Source organism: Pezoporus occidentalis, unplaced genomic scaffold, assembly GCF_034315485.1.
Source record: "Pezoporus occidentalis ecotype Australia unplaced genomic scaffold, CSIRO_AGI_Poc_V1 ctg57, whole genome shotgun sequence".
Taxonomy (NCBI): domain Eukaryota; kingdom Metazoa; phylum Chordata; class Aves; order Psittaciformes; family Psittacidae; genus Pezoporus; species Pezoporus occidentalis.
The window spans coordinates 392,623-410,591 of NW_026915910.1; the positions used below are offsets into that span (position 1 = coordinate 392,623).

The 17,969-nt window shown below is 37.6% G+C and overlaps 1 long non-coding RNA gene across 1 annotated transcript; it reads left to right on the forward strand.

Moving 5' to 3' along the window:
* Positions 1 to 232: 232 nt before the first annotated feature.
* LOC134174016 (uncharacterized) lies at positions 233 to 5,274 on the forward strand. Its single transcript, XR_009968467.1, has 3 exons — positions 233 to 380; positions 962 to 1,098; positions 4,449 to 5,274. It is a non-coding gene; the product is annotated as an uncharacterized LOC134174016 (long non-coding RNA).
* The last annotated feature ends 12,695 nt before the right edge of the window (positions 5,275 to 17,969 follow it).

The window sequence follows — 17,969 nt, forward strand, 5'->3', positions numbered from 1 at the left end:
CAAGAAGGGAGGAATGCTTCCCAAGGCTGAGGAATGATAATATAACTTCTGTACATTTCCATTTTACCCCTGAGGATAAATAATCTTCTGAGACCAGGGTATCATCTTCTTAAGATCCCTGAAACAAGTGGGCTCTTTTTCCAATAATCCTATTCTGCTAAACATTAGTAACCCAGCTGCAGCTGGTCTTCTTAGCTTCCCCTCACACTCAGGTGGTGCTACTGCCAACATCCCAGAGGCAAGACGGAAATAGAACTGATCAAACAGCAGCAAGTGCTAAGCTGTGATAGATTGGAGAAGAAAGAAGTGAGAAAGGAGGGATGCTGTCCCTCCGGCTCAGTCTTTTAATGTGATTCCAGGATCCCTGCTGCTTACAACAGGTATATCCTGCTACATAATACACATTGTCTTGTATGCTGTATAAAGACCATTTGAAGTATCTGCTTGAAAATCACTTAATTTAAGTCACACTTAAATCTTTACCTATTATACGGCCTTTTAAAAAGTGAGTAATAACTGAGTAGACACCAGGAGAAATGTTTCTAAATTATTTTAGCTCATTCATAACCACTCTGGATCTCCCTATGAAAGCCAGCTGCAGAGGCAATCATTTGGAAACTGCACTGTTCCATAACCTGTGCATATCGCTTCCCATTAAGATATGAAAGCTAGCTATCTACTTATGTCAGAGCCTAGAAGTCAATGCAACTTTAAATTGGTGCTTAATATTCACAAATTCCTGTATTAGCATGCAAGAACATAAGCTGTTGACTTCCCCCCCCCCTTTTATTTTTATTATTTTAGATTTCTTCTGAATGCAAACAGTCTCTCTGCACAGGATGTAAATTATTATTACAATGAAAGCAGCCAGAAGGACAGAAGCTTGGAAATGATTTTGCTTCTGAGCAGTAGGAGATTGTTCAGGTCCTGCTGTTTTGAAAACCTTCTTCCCCCCACGCAGGCTACCCTGTGAAGAGAAAGCTGTTTGAATATTTTGGCAATCAGAGAAGGCCCCAACATAAATTATGGATACAGAAACTCAGAAGACATTCTAACAAACAGAATACTATGGAATCCATTTTTCAGCCACCATATGGTGTCAACAGAATGCTTCTTCAGTTTTTTTTGGGTAACAGCTCATCATTAAAGAAATAAACAGGCTGGTTTTTTTTTGGTGAGCAGAGGATCTACAGTCATTATACTAAAAAAAATAACAAGTAATATATTGGTGTATTGCTTCTTTACCATCTTTTTTCCATGGGTGTATATACGTAGGTATTTAGTTGTTTCCCTTTTTAAGCAAGATCAAGAAAGGGACTGTCATTGAAGCTCAGATGTTTTAATTTTCTGATATTTTTTAAATATGAGAAAAGTTATTCGAACTTCTTTATACCATTACACTTGTTGCAGGTTATATAAAAGTAATTTTTTAAAAAACTAAACTTTGCTTTCTTCTCAGCCACACTGTTCATGTATTTCGCTTTTATCCCAGAGTATTGTAATCAAAGATGAGACCATTTTGGGGGTTTGGTGTTCATTTATGAAAAAAAAACCTGGACTGAAGAGTGTACTTATCTCTCAACTTGGAGAAGATTTTGTTTGCATTGAGAGAGTTTCCTTCATAATATCATCTGACTTAAATCAAATTTCCTACCATTAAGTGAAAAACTTAAAAAATAGATCAGTTTTTACCATAGCTACATGGACATTTAATCAACTTTCATAATTTTCCATTCATTCTAAGCTAACCCTAAATTGAATTATCAGTTTAGTCTTTGCTTTTCCTGTATTGAACGTAAAGGAGATGTTCTTGAAGGCCTACCCTAAAAAAAGCTCAAAAAAAACAGTATGTCCTTCCTTCTCATTCTCAGGTTTTCTATACTCCCATCTTATTTTGCTGGCTATCCTGTAGTCAGGTCATGAATTGGGTCTTTGAGTTGGATTTTCAGACTCATGATAAAAAATTAGCTCTAATAGATTGCAAAGTTACAAATAAAAAAGTATGAATTTCCTGTAGACTCCAGTTTTTGAATAAGTCAATGATCTGAACAGGTAGTGGTTTACTAGGACTGGAGGCTAAAGCTATTCCTGTTGCACTTTATTTTTTTCTTTCCTGTCCCATACTAAGTGTACATTGAAAGATCTCTTGGCTCTTTTGTTGGCTTTCTGAAACTCTACTTTTTTCCTTCAATACTAGCACATTTTGTATTAAACAGAAAAAAAAAAAATCATGAAGAGATGGAATAAGCCATACCTGCAAGCTGCCAAAACAATGATCCTGAGTCCATTTACAATGATAGCAGTTTGTTTCTGTGTGGAAAAAATATGAATTTGTCAATAGGCTTGTGCATTTTCTTCCTTCCTCATGGAGGAAAACAACATAAATATTGCTCCTTCCGCTTCATAGATGACAGCAGGAAAGAAATCATAAAGTATGTAGAGCAGCTTTTCTTCCTGTTTCAGGTTAGTTTAACCTCGGTAGAATTTGTGTAATGATAAAACAACACTAGACTCCATCTTTGTAGCTAAAGATAACACTCTTAAAAACAGCAAGACACAAAAATCAACTATTTGGAGTTACAGAAATCAGGATTATGTTCTATGTTAATCCAGTATTTAATAAGTTAGGAATGGAATAAACCTACTAAGCCATTCTCTCAAGGCAAACTTTTTCTCGAATGTATTGTCCAATGCGTTTTCCAATCCAGTTGTAAAAAGCTATTGATGATATGTAATTTCTTGTAGGGGATCTGTTATTAGCCCAGGATATATCACAGCTAGGAAAATTTTGTTATATCTCTTCTGCTCAGTGGGACATTTTTCCCCCAAATTACCTTCAGCAAGTTTCCATAGTTAGAGTAGGTATTCCTCTTTTTAATTTATTTAATCTAGCCTTTTTTCTTTCTTTCTTTTTTTTTTTTTTTTTTTCTTCCTTCCATGTGAGAGCAAATAAGTGGAAACCAAATTCAAACATGCTGGCTATAAGCACAAGTCTTTTTCTTTGCTGATATTCTATGTCTGAATTTCATACAATCCAGATATGCTTGTCTGGTCACAGCTGTCTTTCTTTCATTTGTGTCTGACTGGATAAGTATGAATTAGAATAATATTTATGAATAGCTGCTGAGCTTTATTATTTGTATAACAAAGACACTATGAAAGATATCTTGCAAAAATTGTTATCATATCTTTGGCTTCATAAGGTAGCAGCAAATGTGATGAAGCCCTGACAGTTTTGTTTGGATTGTATGTCCAGATACAGAAAGTACAGCAACACTTTCCTCTAGGAAATTCCCTATTATCAGCTAGGGATAGAGATACAGTAGGGAAGGCCTGGAAAAGAGAATGTTGCAATGTGTGTGTATAAATATATATCCACTGGGGAATTTGAGATCACTATGATGGGAGTGCTTTAGAAGACTGATAAATCACTCCACTTACAATCAAATCTTTGCTGAATTAATTAATTCATTAACAGCACATATGTTTACTCTTACACGTTACTAATTTTTAACACCATACAAAACTATTAGTCTTTAGTACCTATACCCTAAATTAGAGATGAGTGCCACCACCACAGTCATATAGTTAGCACTGATGGCTAAGGGCACTGACAGTCTTGGTAGCTGAGATCAGACTTCAGAGCTCATTGATGAAACAAATCAGAATTAAGTCAGACTGATCTTCTTTCACGTCATGACATTTTTGCTAGTGCCCCCTTCCCAAAAGGAGCAGTCTCATCTACCTTATCTGCTCCTGATACTGCTTATCTTGGGTTTGGGTTTTGCCAGTCATCTTTCTTTGTTTAATAGAATGTCCTGTTTGCAATTACTTGAGCTTTCCTTGTCCTCTGTCTAGCAAATTATCACTATTTGGCTGTCTCCTGCCAGCAGCTACATTCATCCTCCCTTGCCCCTTTGGTGGGCACATAGCTTAAATAGTTATGTAAAATGTTTATGTGTTATGTCTGTCTATGCCACCACAGTGCTACAAAATACATACTTGTTTTCAAAGTATTTTACTATGCTTATGTTCAGGTTTAAAGAAAACTAATATTTGTTACATTCTGATCTACCATCTGTTTTGATATCATCTGATCTGACATGTCTTTTGGCTGAAGAGGCAATGCAGTTTGCCTTCTTCTTGAAATAAAATAGGAAGAAGTATTAATTTTACAATCTGACCTAAGATTCCCTACTTGAGATGATGAGAAAGTATCCCACCCAAATTTACTTGCCTACTGAAAGACCTGAGATAAGATCCTAATTCCCTAAGTTCTGCTCAGTAGTGCCAAGAGTGATCTGGAACCAATTGCTCTCCATTAGCAGCAAAGAAAACCATAATAATTAGGCTTCCTACAAAGACAGCTCAATGAAGAATATAAAGTTACTTGAGATGAACTCAGATCTAAGGTCTTAATCATGTTCACTGATTTTTTTCTTTTATAGAGCTGAGCACTTTCAAGCAGAAGCAATTATTTCTTAAGCAATAATAATTATTACAAAGCTGCAAAGAGCTCAAGGCATGTTTCTTAGAAGATATACAGTGCTGTAAATATTGCTGTTAGTTTACCGTTTCATATCTAATAAAAATCGCTGTGTTTTATCTGGCAATTTATGATGTGAAGGGAGAGAGAAAAGGGTCTATATGTGGCTACTACACTCTTTAAATTAATTTTTATGGTGCTCTCAGAAAGTTATTGTTATCCATTCCACCAATAGAGAAATGAATTATGAATAATGCGTAGGAACCTTTTTACTGTTTACAGGGTTTCAGACTTTAAAGTTTACACCCTGGTAAGCCAGTATATCAATTTAATTAGGTGCTTTGAGTAATTTACCCAAGTAAGTTATTTAGTCATAAGTCTTTAGTCCTCAATCTTCTCCTGATTAGAAGAATGATTAATCTTCAGTTGCTTAAAAAGCCTTTAGCAAGGAAGTAACCAACCACAGTTTTTGCTGATGTTCCCTTTTCCATTTATATTCTGAACATGGGAAGTAGGTGGAGATGAGCTGCTTGACATTTTGTTTATTGGACTATATTCTGTGTTCCATAATTGCTAAATTTCCTCATGTCATGCTTCAAAGGTGGGTAGTTTTATGGTATTCCCTGTTTTGATGATATGCCAGTTGGTACAGCTCAGTGCATTTTGGAGCACTATAAAATTGGAGTTCATGGAACAACTGGTTTTCATTTCAGCCCCTCTTTTCTCACAGCCTGCTGCTTTCTCCTTGCTGTTATGAAGTTCAGTCTTCATGTGAAATTGTACTTCTACATTTTTGTAACACGCACACACACACAAATACATAATCTCTCCATTAAAAATGTGGGTTTAAAGCCTCTTTTCCCCCTTGCTCTTCCTTGAAGGAATAAACACCTGGTACTTTTCTGCTCTCTGCCTGTTTTGTTTCTCAATTTTGGAACTACAGCAGTGGTTTCCTTCTGCCCTAGAAGTAGGGGTTGCAGCCTGCACAATCTGGAAAAGCTGGCAGGAAAGTAAAGATCAGGCCTCTGGCTTGTGTTGACCATGCAAGTCTCCCTGAAGGGGTTTTTTGGAGGGCGTCAGGAGGAGAGCTACTTTCCACTAGGAAGGAAAAAGCTATGTATGTGTCACCAAGGATTTCTGTCCTGATTTGACACCTCTCCATGACCACACCATGCTCCAGCCTGCTTCCTGACACCAGTGGTGTGTTTGCATGCCAGGCAGCCATACTACATATCACAACTATTGGCCAGTGCCAGCAGCACTTTGCAACAAACGTGAACATGCCTTTTCTGCCAGGATCTGAGACATTCTGTCTGTGCACACCACTCTAAATGTAGCTGATGTCAGAGGAGGAAAAGGGGTGCCTCACACAACTTCTTCACTGTCAGTCAGAAAGTAATAACCAAGAATTAAGGTCTTTGCATTTTAAAAATAATGGGAGAAAGAATATGGCTAAAGCCCAAATGTCACTCTCCTGTCACTTCTCTCAGGGTAGGAAAAGTCTCTTGTTGATTCCTCATTTTGAGTTATACTCAGGTTCAGCAATTTTAAGTCATAAAAGTTTATAAAATATTTTTATACACTGACTAGACTGGCTCTTATTTCATGCACTACATTTTAGCTGAACCAGATTAATTTAACCTATGTTTGTGGCTGCCCATTTTTTAGACTGCCTTCAGGATGCTACTTTACCAGATTTAAGTAAAGCAGTGAATTACGAGCAAATTTTGGTCTGGCACTATTTTGCTTGCCCTCAGGTTAGTGGCACTGATTAGAAACATGTCTTAAAGTTGCATAAAATGCTAACTTAAGCATTTTTATCTCCTCTCCTTTGTACAATACTGCTCTAGGCTTAAAGCAGTAATTGCATAGAGTAGAAATAGAGTAATAGGATCATAGAATGGTTTGGGTTGGAAAAGACCTTAAGATTATCTAGTTCCAACCCCCTTGCCATGAGCAGGGGTGCCTCACGCTAGATCATGTCTCCCAACCTGGCCTTGAACACTGCCAGGGATGGAGCATTCACAACTTCTTTGGGCAACCTGTGCCAGTGCCTCAACACCCTCACAGTAAAGAACTTCTTTATATCTAACCTGAAATTCACATCTTTAAGTTTAAATACCTGTTGCCATGCTCATTTTCTGCACATGTGCCACAGTGGAAGCTCTGTAAATCTGCTTTGGGTTTTGTAATTTATTATTTATTTCAAGGCATTTAGCCTTCACTGTGTATCACTTACCGTGTATCCTCCCCACTTCCCTCTTTTTAGCTCATTCTCCCTATTTCCTTATGTACTGCAAGTTCCTTTTGACCTCCTTTACCCCTCCCTCCTTTTTCCTTATCTGTTATTTCTTTTCCTCCACTGCAAAGCATTGTCTTTCTGCTTTTCTGTTACCTTCCCTCCCCTTATTTTTGGTCATGTATTGCAGTTGACACAAACCTGGTGTTTCCAAAATGACAGTCTAGCAGAATGCCTCTTTCCCCAGTTACCTCTGTTAACTAAGGAAAGAGGAGAGGGAATTAGCTAGGCCACTAAATTTGAAGCTGTTTCAGAATAGCCTTTTCCTTATATATTCCAGAAGATACTGCTGCTGTGGGAGGAAGACAACTGTGATTTTAGAATACAGTGAGTGTAATGATGAAGTAACATCTTTTCTAAGCTTTGCCAAACAATACCTCATTACATTTTCCTCTCATTTAGCATGTTTATCATGGCATGCATGATTTAACATCAGTAAATAAATTGTTATCAGAAAAAGTGCTTCTGTCCAGAGTTTTGGTAGTTTTAAGCAGCTTGTGGTGAGTTACACTACCTGAGCAGTCTTCTCCATCTCCTTGGTATAGACTGTTCCCTGTAAAGGGAACCATACATGGAATAAGCTTGGATTAGCAAAACTTTTGACAAAACTGCTGCTTTCTGTGCCTCACCTGGGCACATATTTGTAAGGATATGTAAGGGACTGATTTAGAATTAATCTAGTATTTTCTCCCAATTAAGAAAGAAAAAAATATAAAATTCAGTATTAATTCTTCTTCATTAAGATATACCACAGTCACAGAACCATAGAATCACAGGATAATTGGAAGAGATGTTGAGGATATCAACTGTAAGGTCAGAACAGATTGCTCTGGGGTTTATATTAAAAAATGAAAAGGTTGAAGGCTGCACAGCCTCTCTGGATAACCTGCTTCACTGCAAGCCATTCTTGTAAGAAGAAAATCCAAAACCAAAAAACAAACAAAACCAAACAAACAAAACCCCACCAACATGCAGCAAAGATGAAAAAGTTTTTCCTTAAATCAAATCTGAACTTCTCTTTTTTTTCAGCTTAGGTTTGTTGTGTCTCATCCTCATGTCATGCCCCACTGTGAAGAGCCTGGCTCCATCCCCTGCTTTTTCTGCAGAGCTGCCCCCCAGTTTCAGCCTGGATAGGTTCAGGGAGTTACTGCTTCCCAAATGCAGTTCTTCTGCACTTTTCTTTGGGTCTTCTCCTGTAATGGAGATGAATATTCTTACTGTCTTAAACCAAGCCATAATATCTGATGACTGTGCTTACCTTGCTTCTAAACCAGTTTTTATCTGCTGCTAGATTTTGCAATATGCATCATGAATGATGACTCAAGTTCCTTGCACTTCTCTCTCTGGGACTTCACACAAAGAAATCTAAATATTTCTCATGTGCATACCTGTTTAGTGAGTAAACTTTCTTTTCTTTTCCTTAGTACCGTGGTCATTAATCTTTTTTCTGATCTTCAGAATTTTTATTTTAAAATTAGTTGTTTTCTTCTCTTTCATGACCAGTCAACTCTTTATAGTCAACTCTTCTTCTCATTACAGAAATCTCTCATAGGAAAGGGAAAAGAGTTTTGTGGCAACTTCTCTGACATTATAATTTTTTATAATTACTTTAAAACTTACTTTTCCCCTCACCAGCTGGACTAGTTCATTTCCACTGACAGTTAAAAGATATTAGAAAAAAATTGTTTTTTGTCATTTCTGCCAATCTTCTCCTTGAAATACCACAGATAAAGAAGAACTCCTGCAAAGTTTGGTTTGTTTTATCTTTACTACACATTCATAACTTTGGATAACATAGCAGGCACTGCAGTGGTGGAAAAGGCAAAAGCTTACCCGAAGGTCTCTGTAAGTCTTCAGATTCTATTTTCAGTTGTGATTAGTACACCACTGACATTCAGTAAAAGCAATAAATGAATTTTCTTCTATTATACACTTTTCTGATGCATTCACGCAAAAAAAAAAAAAATAATAAAAAAAAACAACTGAAAAACCATCAGTGCCCCATGTTACTTCCCTTCTTTGATACACATCCCTTTGGTTTCCAGAGTTAGGGACATCTATATATTACACCCACTTTTTTTTTTTTTTCTCTTGATAATGTTACTCTTACAGAAACAATAGGGCTTCTATCAGCTCTGATCTACAGATAAACAAAAAGTTCACCAGTTCTGATGTAATTTCACTTATCTGAATCAGATCTGTTACCAGATTTTATCTCCTCTTCTTCAGTGATTTACATTTGGCTTTGATTCAGATTTAGGTTATGCTCCCTACTGCTCTGATAAGGCTACTAATTTTTAGTTATGCTCATCACTGGTACTGCTAGATGTTAAAAAATTCTTCCTACATTTTTTGTCCCATTGTCTAGAGTATCTCATCTGTGCAGGAAGCATCTAGGAGACTTCTCCTGAAGTGCTGTTTTCCAAAGGTAGTGTTGAAATGCCTGTTTTTAGCCAATCCAGGCTGACAGGATGCCTTGTGATATCAAATATTCTGAATATGCCTTGCCATTAAAAACTCATATGCAGCTTGTTAAAATGAGAATGGCAAATGGATGGCTGACATTGTCTTCCTCACAGTCAAAAAGCCAAATCCATCCCACTGTAATGCAGCTTTTCAGTGCTACAACATAGGAATAAAAGCTTTTCTGAAATGCTTCAGGTTTCTCTTCATTCTTGTCATGAACATCAGCTGGTCCATTTTTATGGTCCCACCATCTCTTCAGTGACATACAGAGCTGTAGGCACTGGAAATCCTTTTCCCTTCTAGTATTACTATTTGGGGCAGTTTTTCCTGACATTACTGTTTCACACTTAAAAGGAACAGATTCCTTTTATATACCACCAGTTTAACTGTTAGAGAAATATTTTTGCATTTTTAGCATCATGTTTTAGAAATGCATTTATTTTACTCTGTCTGGTGGAAACGGTTAAGGTGTGATCATTTCTTAATGTACATACTTCTGGTCCTTCTAAAATGCACCTCATCACAGTATTTTCTTTTTGGAACTTCTCTGGGAGAATTTGATCTTTCTCAGCAAACTAAGGAGACTTTTAAGAAGACCAGCTTTTCATCCTGTTTAGGTTAGCCCAGCATACAAAAAAATAAGTCACTGTCCTTTGAAGAAACAGATGAAGATTTGAACCAATCTTAAACTGCAATGGTCCTAAGTCCAGATTTCCAATGCCTCTATCACAATTTTCTCCATTATCATAAAATTTGCCCCCCTAGTCTATAGAGATAGACTAGTACTATGACTCTGGTGCCAACCTGTTACTTTAGTATCAGGAGGCAAAGAGGAAGGGAAAAATAGAACAAGACTCATTTTATTTTTTATTTTTCCCTCTGTAAAAAGTACGCTTAAAAAAAAAACATAAAAGCCTAAGGGCCATATCTCATTCTGTAAAGAGTTCCCTAAGGATGTCCCTGCCTGTGGTAAATTACATTATTGTGTGGTGAGCCATAAAGGAGCAAAAGGGTGAAGAGCAGTGATTGCTGCTCATTGTTTTGTCTCACTTTTCCTTGTACCATCAGCAAGACTCAGAAGACAGACTCTAAGATTCAAGAGAATTGCTAAATTATTGTATTGCCTGTAGAGTTTGTTTGCTGCACCAGGTGATTTGTAGAATCAATGCTAATAAATAAAGCTCTGCTCCTTGATTACTCTTACCGATGTGAGAGTTCACTCTCAATTTAAAAGGAAATAAAGACGTGGTCATAGGCAAAAAGTTCAGTCCGCCAGTTTTATTTAACATAGTGCAACAAGGCTTTGCAACCAGGAGAACTGCTGCAAGACAGTAACAGACAATTACTCTGCCAAGCAAAACAGAAGCAAGGAAGAAAGTCAATTTGTTTACAAAGAGATGTGACTGTCCTGTAATAAAGTCCCTTTTCACCAACAGCTCAAAGTGATGAATCTTAGAAACTGAGATAAAGCTTAGAATTATTTATAGCAGACAGAGGACAAATGAAATCCCTTCAATTTGTAGTGAAATATTTTTATATTTTGTTAAAATCAAAGTATCTTAACTTCCTTTTGCTATAATCTAAAAGTGTCAAAACAAAAATGTTAATGAATGCTCTGAACTCTCAATTTAAAAGGAAATAAACATTTAGAGCATAGCCAAAATGTTTCCAAGGATGTTTACATTAGTATCTGTAGAAAGAGAATAAAACAAATAAAACCCCCAAATTCTCCAGTATGGGGAAAAGTTTCTTGCTCTTGACTACGTGTCATTTATCTTTTTCTTTGAAAAAGCACTTATGTGACGCAGGCTCATATATTGAAATAAGAAGTGCCAGATTATAGGTCCAGAAACTTTTTCACATTGCCAAATAATTTAAGCATCTCCAGCTCATTTGTACCGCACAAAGATAATCCAAAACAATTCTCAGGCACAGTGACAGGAGTTGGCACAGGTCAGCTATTTCCAACAGATGTATGGAGATAGCCATCCTCATTTTAATCTTAAGACAATTTACTGGCGTGAATGAGATCTCATGGTGTACTGAGTCTAGTTGGGATGGAGATAATATTCTTCCATGTAGTGCTGTGCTTTATTTTAATGACTAAAACAGTGGTGGTAACACACTACTATTTTTGTTATAGCTGAGCAGTGCTTGCAGTGTCAAGGCGTTCTCTTTTTCTGTGTCCCCTCAGGAAGTAGGTTGGGAATGCAAAAGAAGTTGAGAGGAGGCACAACCAGGACAGTTGACTAAGGGTGACCAAAGGGATATTCCATGCCATATAATGTCATGCTCAGCAATAAAAACAGGAGAGAGGTTTTTTTGGGAAGGCAGACGTTGCTCAGAAACAGGCTGGGCATCATTCTGTTTGTGAGAGGTGGTGAGTCATTGCCTTTGCATCACTTTTTTTGTTCTTTTGCCTTTCTATTTCCTTTCCTCTTTCTCCTTCCTTCACTTATTAAGCCATTTTTATCTTGAGCCACGAGAACAGTTTTATTTTTAACTCTGTCCCACTGAATGAGGCAGGGAGTGAACAAGCAGCTGTGTAGCGCTTAACTGTTGGCTGGGCCTAACCCACAACATATGGCCAAAGAACAGGTTCCAGTACAGCTAGCTTGCCAGTGGGTGTAGCCTGAGTCATCTTTTTATTCACTAGTACATGAATCTTTTTTAATCCTTGGTCATCTTGTGCTGAGAAGTTTTGGGTTAGAAGAGTGTTTCTGGATATTCATTGTTGAGTTATTCATGCACAGACATTTTCAGAAAAAGCATTTGATCAATAGAATTGATTGTTATAATTAACTAGAGTAGAAAACAATTACAAGTGATCTCTCACTGCAGCAAGGAATATTTTATGTGCATATTAAGAAAGTTTTTATCTCAGTATGGAGCTTACTGTCAATAACAATAAAAAAATCAGTCTGAATATCAACATTGCTTCAGACTTTTAAAGATGCATTTTAATGGTAAAACATGGTCAGATAATGACCTATTAGCACACCTTAGTCAGTACTACACAACAACAACTTTGCTGGAAGTTCCTCTATTCTGGGAAAAGGGTATTTCTCCTAGGCCGGGTTGTGGTATTGTTGTTTGGCAATTCTTTTGCATGACCTTGGATACATCGGACACCCATTCACAGAATTCCTATGTTAAGAATAATAACATCTGGCAGAAAGACTGTGAAGTGTAGAAATATTATGATGATGGAAGCTGTATATTTCCTAAAGGGATTGTTTTTCCATCTGACTTTGACTTCTTTTTTTCTCCTGAACTATCCTGAATTGATTTCTAAGGCATTGCTTTGTTGAAGTCACTGGGAATTTTTCTTGCAGAGGCTCTAGATGACTGAGTAGGCTCTGTGAGTGATGTGGGAATGTTTGGAAATTAGTTCTGAGCCATATCATTATGCTTAATATTGTGCAAACTCAAGGCTATGTCTGACTCACTGGATTTGTAGAATTTTTTTTTTTTTTGCCATGGTACAACACAGTATTCATATTCAAGCCACACCTCTTCCTGTTACTCTACTTGAAACCACATTGTATCATGTTCTGCTATTTTGAGAAAATGTAGTACAATTGTTCAGATAGTCAAGGTCTTAATAAACAACTGATTCAGTACAAACCATTAAAATGTGTGCTGTATAATGGAGGGACATGACATTGGCAAATTGTTTCCTTTTAAATCATTAACTGTCCCTTACTGAGACAGTTTAATTAAAACTTTAAAAGGCTAAGTTATCGCTAAGAACTAGCAAAGAATAAAAGCCATATGGAACTGGATTTGAAGCAAAATATTTGCAAGACATATGACGCACAGAGAATATGCCCATCTGATCCTTGAGCACAAAAATGCACTATCAACCTTTGAGCTGCCTGGGGTCACCTGGTGCAGGATTATTTAGCATGCAGGAGATCATCATCTGTCCACTTGGAAGAAGTAAGAGAAATTCTTTAATTAGCCTCTATGTGGCTCTGGAGGGACCCATTTGGTGCTCTAGGTCCAGTTCTGGGCTCCCCAGTACAAGAGAGACATGGACATACTGGAGCAAATCCAGCAAAGGGCCACAAAGATAATTAAAGGTTTGGAGCATCTGACATGGAGGAGTCTGAGAGAGGTGGGACTGTTCAACCTGAAGAAGAGAAGGCTCAGAGGATCATTTTATCAATGTGTATAAACACCTGATGGAAAAGCAATGAAAATGGAGACAGACCTCGTGAAAGGACAAAAGGCAACGAGTACAAGTTGAAACTCAGGGAATTTTGTTGAAACATAAGAAAAATCTTTTTCTACTGTGAGAATGGTCAAACATTGGCGCAGCTTAGCCAGAGAGGTTGTGGACTGTCTATTCTTCAAGATATTCAAATGTGACTGGATGCTGTCCTGGACAACCTGCTTTAGCTCACCATGCTCTGAGATGTTAGACTATGCAATATCCAGAGGTACGCTCCAGTCACAGTGATCCTCTGATTTTTTGATTATTAATCTAAAAGATTTTCTCAGTGTCTGTGTAGCGGCTTCCCAACTACACCACAAAAGTGCCTTCCCATCTTTCTCTCCAGTGTATATCTATTTCATCACTACTTATTAACATTAATAAAACCTATTGAAAACCTAACTAGCTGCTGGAAAAGCTGTGAGCTATGATTTCAGTTCCTACTGCTTAAAGAAGTTCTGGACAGATACTGAAAAACTTTAGTACTTTGTTTTCATCTGCATAATGTAGATATACACAGTGCATGAAATGGAATGTCCACTTCTGGTGAGGGCAAAGTAATACTCTTATTCATGCTTTCTCTGCCACAAAAGAGTGCCAATTTATGTCAATTGTGCTGGTGGCTTTGTTACAGGTACCTGTCTACTCTGTGTCAGAGAGGCATCAACTCATTTTAATTAAATTTTCTCTAGGGGCAGGTTAGTAGATCAGAATGTAATTACCCAGTAGGAATTTGTAGGAACATCGGAAGTAACATCCTCTCTTTTGGTTAAAAATGCTATAGGAGGTTTAATGAAACAAAATGGTCAGGGACCTCTGTTTTACTTCTCATCTAAAACACAGTACATCATACTGAGTCAAAAGTACTGATTTAGTGAGGAAAGTGTTAACTAATGAACCACAAACGCCACTTCATTTAGCATTTTGTTCCAGTAGGGCATCTTCTTGACTTTTTCACGACAGGTGTTTCAAAGCACCAGGTCAAACGTCACATTTAAAGGTAGCTGAACACGAACACAGTCATGACAACTATAAGCTTTTAGAGTTAAAAAAGTAAGTTTACTTCCCCTCTGAAAGAAGAAAGTGAGTTTTTTTTCAGAATTTATTTAAACATCCATTTATACTTAACTTGGGCTACAGATTGGGTTGTAAATCAGTTTACCTAAGAATATCAAATTGTTTATGCATCTGCATTTGTCAAGTGATATAAGAATTAGGTAAGATACATGCAGAGTAATTGCGTCTTTCAGTGCCAATACAAGATGCCCTTAAAAAAAACGGGAATCATGTTCAGCAAGGAGTTCAGTCTAAAACAGATCAGAAGTTGCTGCAAAATACTAGGGAAATGTCTAGCTGCTCATGTTTTTCTTTGTGATTTTTACTTTGAGACTGTAAATTCAATGTAAGCTTTGAAGACACACAAATTTAGCAAGCCAAACTCTATTAGCAGAGCTAAGACTACTGGCATGATCTGGTAACAGTATTTTTTGCTTTGTAGGACTGCCATGCCACAGCAAGTCGGTGGCACTAGTCTTATAAAATCTTATCAGACAAGATGGTGTCATGTCACTGGCAGGTTAGAACAAAGTAACTACAGAAAAAATTATCTTGTCAGATTGGAACTCAATTAAAAGTAATACATTTAGCCTATGAATTTGGGGGAAAGGTAGAGAACTGTATGATAATCAAGTGTCCTGGGCTGTCAAGTATGGACCATCAGATTACATACAGTCTTGGGTTGGCTCTTTTCAATTCCCAAACCAATGAAATTATGGGGGTTTTGGGCTCTCCTTCTGTTTTTGTAGTATGTTTCACCTCCAAGACTCAGAATTTAGGTTAAGGTCAATTTTTTCACATCCCTGTAACAGAGCCCCTTGGTGGCACTGCATGCACAGTGGTAAGAAGACCAGCTCCAGAAATCATCCCTGTTCTTTGAGACCATTAAGAATTTTTCAGAAAGTCAGGTACTTCCCTGAGGACCAGTGTTCCAGGTTATTGAGGAAGCCCAGGTAGAAGACAGGAAGACTGTCATCTTTCTTCTCCTTAGTATTCAATATGCACATCCACTGAAGCATTCAGCGGGATCTAGGCCCTTGTTAACTTCATGCTAACTTAAGCACATAAAGCCATAAGAGACAGATGTATTCTTGATATGACTTCTCGTCTTTCACAGGGGATCCTCCACCCTTAACACGTTCCTTAAGTGCTTGAGTTAGATGAGTGACTGTAGTTAGAAATTTTCACTGTAATTGGGGCACAGATTGTAATCAATTACTATTAATTCCTGTATCAACTTTAGGAAGGCCAAAATGAAAATACACTTTTCTAATAATTCTTCTAAACTAATTAGTTCTACCTGTACAGGAAAATATTGAAGCTCTAATGAAATTTCTGACAGATTCCTCCAACCCACTAGGCAATTTAGAAGTGAGAGGGGAAAGAGAGAGAGGTGAAAAGTAAGAGTTACCATTTCTGAGCAATAGACTTACAAAATATGTCTGGCAACAAGATTATCAATAAACAGAAGATATTTTAATACTGACAAAACATTCAAAAGTTGCAGTTTATATTGCTGATAAGTAACAGAACTCCATCTCTTCCCTCCCTATCTAACTTCTGCACTCAATAGCTGAACTCTTCAGTCCTTTATATTCAAGTGAATGTTTCCCACCAAAATATTTATTCAAATAGGAATGGTAGTGATTTTCAGATTCTCACAAGCACAGGGGAAACAGAAAGATAAATTGCTTTCTCACATTACTTCAGTGTTATTGTTATCATATATTGTGTGATGTTCCCTCATTATCTGTCCATACACAAATCCAAGCAATGCATAATTTCTGAACAAAAGTAAAGTAGCAAAACATTTTCCAGGATGTTTTCAGCATTTTTAAATTTAGATGAAGAGAAAAATGTTCCTAACCCTAGCTGATAATAGACATTAAAATTCTGATCATGTACATAGGTTTGAGGTACCTGAGCAGACAAGCAGCTAAATTCTCTATTGAGATCTGGTCTTTTTGTTCCACTCAGGCCATGGAAAACAGACAGATTCTGAATTTAACCAGTGATAAAGGAATACCATTGCTGATAAAGGATGTGGTGGCAGGCTTTGCACCAAAAATGCTATTTTATTATAGGAAGGAGACAGAGCTCCCCTGAAACTGTTTCCTGCTCTCACAGACTAGACCACCTTGGCATATACATTTAGGTTTTGTAAACTGGCTTTCAAGGTGAGAGAACCCATCTTCCGCAAAAAGAAATCTATCCCAATACCATTCCAAAGCTGAAGTTTCCTCTTGCTTTCAGAATAGAAAATGTAGATCCATTAATTTGAGAAGGCAAGGATTAAAAGGGACTAGAATAATGTAAGATTAGAAGGAGATTTCTGAAGTAAATGGTTCTTTCAATTTCTTGTATTGTGAGTAAATGAAATGGGATATAGAGAACCTGAGAAAATACGTATCTATAACAGAGGCAATTCTTGCATCTCATTTTATGTGGCCATTGAAGCACAGGTAAGTGTTTCATCTTCCAGAATTTTTAGAAAGGTATAGTATATATAATTAGATCTTTGGTAGCTGATAAAGATACAGTTTGCTTAATTTACATTTTGCCCTGGGTTCAGCTATAGCAGTCATTTTTCTCCTTCTTAGTAGCTGAAAGGACTTGAGGGTGTTGGTCTATGAGAAATTTAACATGACCTGGCTTCAGTGTGCACTCGCAGCCCAGAAAGCCAGCCGTATCCTGGTGTCCTGGGTTCAGCAGTAGCAGTCATTTTTCTCCTTCTTAGTAACTGGTGCAGTGCTGTGTTTTTGACTTTCAGCCTGGGAACAAGACTGATAACACCGATGTTTTTAGTTGTTGCTATGTAATGTTTACTCCAACCAAGGACTTTCTGAGCCTCATGCTCTGCCAGGGAGGAAGGGAAGATGGAAGAAAACCTGACCCAAACTAGCCAAATTGGTATTCCATACCACAGCATATCATGCCCAGTATATAAACTGGGGGGAGTTACCCGGAAGGGCCAGATCACTGCTAGGGTCATGCTGGGTATCAGTCGATGGGTGGTGAGCAGTTGTATTCTCTTCTCTTGTTATTTCCCTTATCATTATTACTGTTGGTGGCAGCAGCAGTGGTTTGTGTTATACCTTAGTTACTGGAGCATTCTTATCTCAGCCTGTGGGACTTACATTCTTTTGATTCTCCTCCCCATTCCTCTGGGAGTGGGCGGAGGAAGCGGGGTGGGGGGAGTGAGTGAGCAGCTGTGTGGTTCTGAGTTACCAGCTGGGCTTAAACCACAACAGTTCTTTGTGGCACCCAACTTGAGGCACGAAGGTTTGAGATACCAACAGATCTGACCAGAGTGTGTCTAATTGTATTTGTGAAAAGCATTCATTGTTATGGATTAATAGTCACTCGTCACAATGCTGATTTATTGGCTTTCAAAGTTGTTGCTCTTTATCTCAGAGTTTCAGCATGTCGTACCTTACTTACAG